The 7,409-nt window shown below is 36.2% G+C and overlaps 1 long non-coding RNA gene across 1 annotated transcript; it reads right to left on the minus strand.

Annotated features, from left to right (window-relative positions):
- Positions 1-4,572: 4,572 nt before the first annotated feature.
- Positions 4,573-7,069, minus strand: LOC110940802. The gene is made up of 3 exons (XR_002593563.2): positions 6,958-7,069; positions 5,739-5,826; positions 4,573-4,678 (listed from the first exon to the last, which is right to left on the minus strand). It is a non-coding gene; the product is annotated as an uncharacterized LOC110940802 (long non-coding RNA).
- Positions 7,070-7,409: the final 340 nt, after the last annotated feature.

Genomic DNA, 7,409 nt, shown 5'->3' on the forward strand with positions numbered 1-7,409 from the left:
ACTAAGTTTCGACAAAGAACTAGTTTTGTCAAATTTTACAAGAAGTTGTAAAGATGGAATTTCTTTAAAGACGAGGCTTTTTACGAAATCGGACTGATATATATAAAGATCCACTAAAAGTAATGAGATTTACTTCATAGTTTTGGAAAACTACAAGTTCATGTGATTCTTGCGATTTACATATTTATTGACTAGTTTGTTGCTTTGAACGTTGTTTTGATTGAATGACAAAATTGTTGGTTTGATTTATAAAAGAAAATGATACGCTTGAAAGCGTGGCCACCTCCAGTTACAGAGGAAACTCTGGCGAAATTTTTCCAAAAACCTAACACTTAGAAATATTTTCACTATAAGTGTTAGAAATACATTTTGACTTGTTTTCAAATTATAGATTTCGCCACGACTTTATTTACAAAATATCGGAGGTGGGATTTCACAAAATAAAACTTGGTAAATATATATTTAGTATATATTTTTCATAACGTCACTTGTTATGTGTTTATGATTATTTTGTGAAATATACAAATATTATTTTTAGGGTAAAAATAATAATATCATGTTAACGACTCCAAAATAATACGAACGCCTTCGCAATAATTATTTAAGTTACACCGGTAATTATTATTACCACTCGATCTTTAAGACGTAACTTACGCATTTAAGGAAATATTTATGAACGCGTATTTTTGTCAAGGTATTATTTTGGGAAAATTATATGTATTAAAATATAATATTTTTGGGAAGAATATTTATATTTTGGAATAAGAAGTAAGATATATATTAAGTGAGACTTAATAATATATTCCGAAGTATACGAACGCACATGTATTAAATCCCCCATCCTTGGGAAGGAAAAATAATCACCAAGTATATACAGAATGTAAACACGAAGTAGTTGTCTAACTATTTCTCAAAAACTTAAACCATAAAGCTAAGGCATGGCCGTCCGTCTAATAGAGTTAGTACGTGTAGGTCGTCGCACAGCTGCTTGATCAGGAGGTATACTTGGTAGAGACGCACCACTGTGAGTTCATGTCCCCCTTTTCTCTTAATTGTTTTCAGTTTTCTAAACTGCGGGGGTGAAATGCATGTTACAATGTTTACGAATACTTTATACATGGTATGGTTAGCGTAAGGAGGTTTACTACTTAGATCATGTGAGTGGGTAGGCGGAAACTTGAGGCCATTAATCCTCAGGGTAGGACCGAGGGACAGGAGCGGTAGATCTACTTGCGTGTAGCGAGCCCAGCCCAGCCCCAGGCCCAACAGTACGGACCTCGGGGTGACTTTGTGCCCAACGCATAAATCCGCTAGGTTTGAGTCTCCCTACTTGCACTTCACACATATCAATGGCCTTGCAAACCATTGGTGATCTCTTTTTCCTTATTTGCTACATACCAGGATTATTTATACATACAAAGGTTTATTTACTCACTTACACATGAACTCGCTCAACATTATTGTTGATTTTTCCAACTTACATGTATTTCAGGAAAATAAAGGATCTGGCGCGGTATGTTGTGTTTTCCCGCTGCATATGGGTTCCAAGGTCATCTCGGTTTAGGAAATGTGACTTTTTCCTAGACGAGTCACAAATCTTAAACTGCGTTTTATTCATGTTGATGTCTTCCAAATAATATTTTATGTTATGTTGTTGTAGTTTCCAAGACAATGTTGTGTTACGTTTGTTTTAAAGCTTAATCCTATGGATGATCTTGCATGGTTTTTATTTCATATAGCTTTGTTATGATTAAGCTATGGTATTAAGAAGTCACACCAAAATTAACCACGCTTCCGCAAAGCCAGGGTGTGACACCCTTGGATTTTCAAGTCGGTGATCGTGTATTACTTAAGGTCTCACCTTGGAAAGGTGTGATCAGATTTGGAAAGAAAGGAAAACTTGCACCTAGATACGTTGGACCATTCAAGATCGTCGAAAGAATCGGTAAGGTAGCCTACAGACTTGAGTTACCTCCTGAACTTGGAAATGTTCATCCAACCTTTCACGTGTCCAATCTCAAGAGGTGTTTAGCTGATGAGAACCTCCACATACCGCTTGACGAAATTCATGTTGACAAAACACTAAAATTTGTTGAGAAACCGGTAGAAATCATGGAACGTGAAGTCAAGTGGCTTAAACGCAAGCGCATTCCTTTGGTCAAGGTCCGCTGGGAATCTAAACTTGGACCCGAGTTTACTTGGGAACGCGAAGATCAAATGAAGGCGAAATATCCACATCTTTTTCCACGAGTTTCCTCTAAATAAATTTCGGGACGAAATTTCCACAAGTAGGGGAGACTATAACATTTGTGCTTGTAATCATTATGAACAGTTCTATTATCAATAAAACAATGTTATTTGATCCCAATGTTTGTTTGGTTGTGTTTTACATTTTTCATGTTTTGACTTTTGTTCAATTTCAAACTCTACATCGCTTTCTGGAGAATTATACGCAAACTGGTGTGTAAACGTACTCAGTTTAATGCGACAAATACTCCGGAACATCAACATATACTCAACATACCTTAAATAACCTTTACATAACTTAGAAATAGGTTTTGAAGGCTTTGGTATGGCAAAAACAAGTTAATTCGCTTATAGGGACTAAACTTGACAAACTGCGAAAGTATGCCAATTTGAACTGTAACGAACATTCCGAAACATGTCCATAAGTTAAACATACCATAAATATCCTTTACATAGCTTAGAAATAGGCTTTGAGAGGTTTGGTATGCTAAAATAAACTTTTGGATCATTCAGGGGCTAAAAGTGTCAAAAAGTGCACAAGTTTGCACTTTCGCGCATAACTTACGTTCTGAATACATCCGGACATCCAAAAATTTATGTAAGCATTATAATATTATGCCTTAGTGTTTGGCATGAGAAAAATCCATTCGTCGCGTCATTTGGATCATTTTTCGCGCTTATGCGTATTCCGTCGTAATTAACCGAACATCGCGATCGTACGGCCAAACGAACCAACATCCGACACATTTTTGAGCATGTTTCATGTCCAAAATGTTTAGGCATCATTTTAGGGCCTTGAAGTTGGCTTTACGGGCCTTAGAAGTGTCGGAAATGGCTTAAACATGCAACAGGGATCAAAACTGCCATTTCTGAAACTTTGTGCAGATCAGACATAGCCAGGCGGCCCGCCTGAGTTTTGTCTGATCCTGATGCGGGCCGCATGGCCCCTTCAGTAATAGAAACTTTGTTTTCTTGCTAAGATTGGCCTTTCAAACACTCCAAAGGGCAATGCCCTTTCACAATCTGTAGAGTTAGGGTCACATTAAGCCACCACAACATCTTGACAAGTGTACGGCTTGGATCGTGGCACGATATTCAAGAAACGATCCTAACGGCTTTACTTTTCCTATAAATACCCCCCCCCTTTTGGTTAAAACCCACAAAAATCTGATCAAAAGCTCTAAGTTGGAACCTTTGTTTCATACCTGAGCCATTTTGATCTAGATTAGCATTCGGGGACCCTTCGTAAGTGTTCTTTCGTTCTTTTATTCGCTTTTCGAGTCCGAAAGTCAAAGTTTTGCTTGACTTTCTGTGTGACCAGCCTATGGTCAACACGAAGTTCATGGAACTTCATAACGTGAGCGTGATCACGATGGTTATAGTCCATGGCGACTATACCTACTAATTACCACGTTATCTAGGCTCAGTGACGAGTCGTAGTTTCGGCCAAAATACGCATTCTTGCGTATTTTGTAACCAAACTACTCGTGAGCATCAAAGCCATTTGTTTTGATGCCAAACCTATTTTCTAAACTTAGTTAAGCATGTCCTAACATGCTTAGCTCGTCACTTTTAGTTTAGTGCATATATAGGGTCGTAAGGTAAGCGATCTAAACCATCGCTTATACTTTCGAACATGACCCATTTGGTCGATCATTAGGATCCGACCAAACACATTAGGTGACCATAGCTGTAACCTTTCGAGGTTATACCTTGTGGTCACGATGTTAGGCGTTCCAAACGCGTTCTACGCGAAGGACGCGTTAAGGTAGCATAAGCTACCTAAACGGGTCGTAATGGGTCGCAAGCACTTAGGTTAGGTTTCATTTTAGTATGTAGGCTTTGTTAAACCATATTTCACGAGTCTCCACACTCGTTTGGTTTACGAACCCGCATACTATCCGATCCTTCCGATTTTGGTCCGGTATATTAATATAGCTACCTATTAGGTGCCGTTTGATATTCCGTGATCTCTAGCATTATCTGGTTATTATACAAGAACTTCAAAGCAATCTCAGGTGAGTACATTGAACCCCTCTTTTACTGTTTTCCAAACTGTTTTGGGGTGAAACACATGTGCCTACTTGTTACTTTCATGCTTTCCATGTTTTCACATCGTATACCTGCTATGTTCGTTATCTAACACCCTTGTCATTATTTAATGGTTTTTGTAAAGTATACGACAAACAAAATGTAATTATGACTACATATACTTTGTAGAAATACGGGTTTGTTTAAACTTTACAATTTTAAAATAATACAACATAACATAATTGAGTACGTCGTTTAAACATTTCAAAAGTTGTTTAGCAAACAATTTACATCATAAACATTGTTTAAATCGAGTTGATTTATGCGGAAGCTTCAAGAGTATGTGTTCGGTCCTTCAAAAGTTGCTTGATCGTCACCCATAATCCTTGAGTACCTAAGACTGAAATGTTTACATAAACATTTATATTAGAATGCTTAGAAATGATACTTGATCGAAACTACGATCGAAATGAATTTGAAAATTTACAATTATATAAAATTTATAAACTTTCAGGCCCTACCGTAACTTACGGTTTCACCGTAAGTTACGGTGGTCAATTTCCAATAATGGTCCACCGTAAACCAGTAGACTCACACCGTAAGCTCCTGACCTCTACCGTAACTTACGGTACTACCGTAATTTACGATAGTCCCTGTAAATCCATCTTTTGGTTGCTTTGTTCATTATACTCAAGCCTAAATCTCGGATTTCGCTCTTTCTAACATACCAATACATTAGTTTCTCGAAATTCTAATATGTTACATATGAACCAATATCAAAGATCAATCAATCATATTCAAAATATCATGCATATCACGTTATATCAATTTACTAATGTGCAAGGTTCAAATTACGGGTTTCTTATGAATTCTTAACCCGTTTTACCTATCTACTCCTTTTGACCCGTGAAGGGAAGTTAAACACTTTTAACTATACATCTATATATATAAGCGTACCTGGCTCGGGTCAACATATTGACCCGTTTTAAGACCTTGTCTCTATAATATGCTAATTCATAGCCTCGCTAATTCATAAACCAATTACCCTGCGAGCATGAGACTCGACATACACTTATTAGTCGTTAATTGTCAAATGGTATAAATATTACCATTTGACCCGTTTGGTCTAGACTATCAAATATTTTGTGCTTAATTTTAAATGGTGTTGTTTTAAACTTCAACTCTTTTTCGTCTACACATGACTAATTCGTCGTTTTACTCTTTTTATTCGTTTAGGCTTACCTTAATAGGTAGCCATTCAAAACTCATTTTATATATATGTCATCTCGTGACCAATTACCATTTCGCCCATTTTACCATTAAACATGGTTTATCATTATTTTATATGTCCCGACCCGTTTCATTTCGTGTCGGAACCATATTTCAAATATAGCTTTTGTCGTATTTACAACCTATGAATAAACACATAACTTACAAAAGAGGGCGTAAGCTTTACTTACCGCGCATCCAAATTACGCTTTCCTTTTCGTACTTGCTCCGTTTGACCCGCTTCATTCCAAGCCTCCATCTAGCTTGTCAAGAGTCAAACTATCATCATAATTCACAAGGTGGTTAGATTAGTCATTATAACCACGACTATTCCACCTTACGTGTTTTCTATGTCAAAACTACTATTCGACTCCGTCCATGGTTAGTTTAACTCTTCAAAAGTTAACTACCCTTAATTATATGATATGTGCATATAAGCTAAATCGACTTCATAAATAAGATTTGTATTACCCCACATCACACATAATTAGTCGAACTAGGAAATTACGTGTTTGATTCATAATTTCAACATATGAACATTGTGGGCATAATTTATAATATCAACAATCAAGTTTCGTGGAAATAGGCTGTTTTTGGTGACCTGTTTAACCTATTTACAAGTCTTCAAAAATTATGATTTTTTTTATGTGGCGTACCTATCGGAGGGGTAGCCCTTGTGTTAAAATTTCAAGATCTAACTCTTTACCAAAAATTCGTAAAAATTCATCTACTAAGCTGCAATCAGATTCGTCACTTCTGACTGCAGCTTACGGAAAAATTCATTAAAAATTCTTCGTTTATCCGATTGACGAAATTCCAATTGAAGATTCTTCTAATAACTTAATACTTTCTACAGTAAGAATTTGAGATCATAACTCAATTCCTAAATTGAGTTATGACATTCGTAATGGGCTGCAAATTCTGCCAGAAAACGCAGCTTGAACCTTTGATATGGAAAAATTCATAAAACGCTCAATTTTAGTCGAAAAAATGCGATTCCAGTGGGGTTTTAAAGATATTTCCTGGAATTACATTTTAGACTCAAGAAGCAAACGTTTTTGTCAGGTTTTGTCCACGTTACAGCCAATACAATTCGGCTGTAAATTCTGATCAGAAGCTGTTTCAGTTTTCAATCGAAACATGTTTATGATATTATAGCACTATTTTTAGCCATCAAAAACCCTAAAAACATCACATTACACGAATTTAGCATCATCACACTTATCACCTTCAATGGTGATCATGAATTCACAAGATTTAGACCTAATTTCATCATATGCTTGTCTAGGGTTTACTCCTAGACACTACAATGTTCCTATTTCATCATATAACGAACATGCATCAACAAATTTCGAATATCCTAAATTCATGAGAATTTCAAGTAGAGAATTAACATCAAATTTTACATACCTTACAACCCCCTTGCAATGGGGATCAGTAATCTATGCTCGATTTTCGTTTTGGACCAGATTTGCACCTCCAATTTGAGAGTTTTAGTAAGGATTCTAGGGTTTGAAGAAACCCATCGCCTCCTGCTTCTTTGTACGACCAGACATCCCCAAATGGGGTGTTTGGTTTTTGTTTTAATTAAATTAGCAACATAAGTTTCGATTTTAACATCTTTGCCCCCTTCATTTTCCTTAGTTCATAATTTAAGTGTTTTAATCCACTCATAAGTCACTATCTAACTAGGCTAGAATTATTCCTAGTTAGCTTAGTAGGTTCGGGAAGTCCTAACCCGTTTTACTTTAAGTCCCGTTAAATCGGGCCTTTTATAAACTTAATTACTTAAAACTTTGATTCGTTTTTATTTAATATTAGGATTTCTTATTTAAATCCAAATATTTGCCGGGTTATTTTTA

The sequence above is a fragment of the Helianthus annuus genome, chromosome 17, assembly GCF_002127325.2.
Source record: "Helianthus annuus cultivar XRQ/B chromosome 17, HanXRQr2.0-SUNRISE, whole genome shotgun sequence".
NCBI lineage: Eukaryota > Viridiplantae > Streptophyta > Magnoliopsida > Asterales > Asteraceae > Helianthus > Helianthus annuus.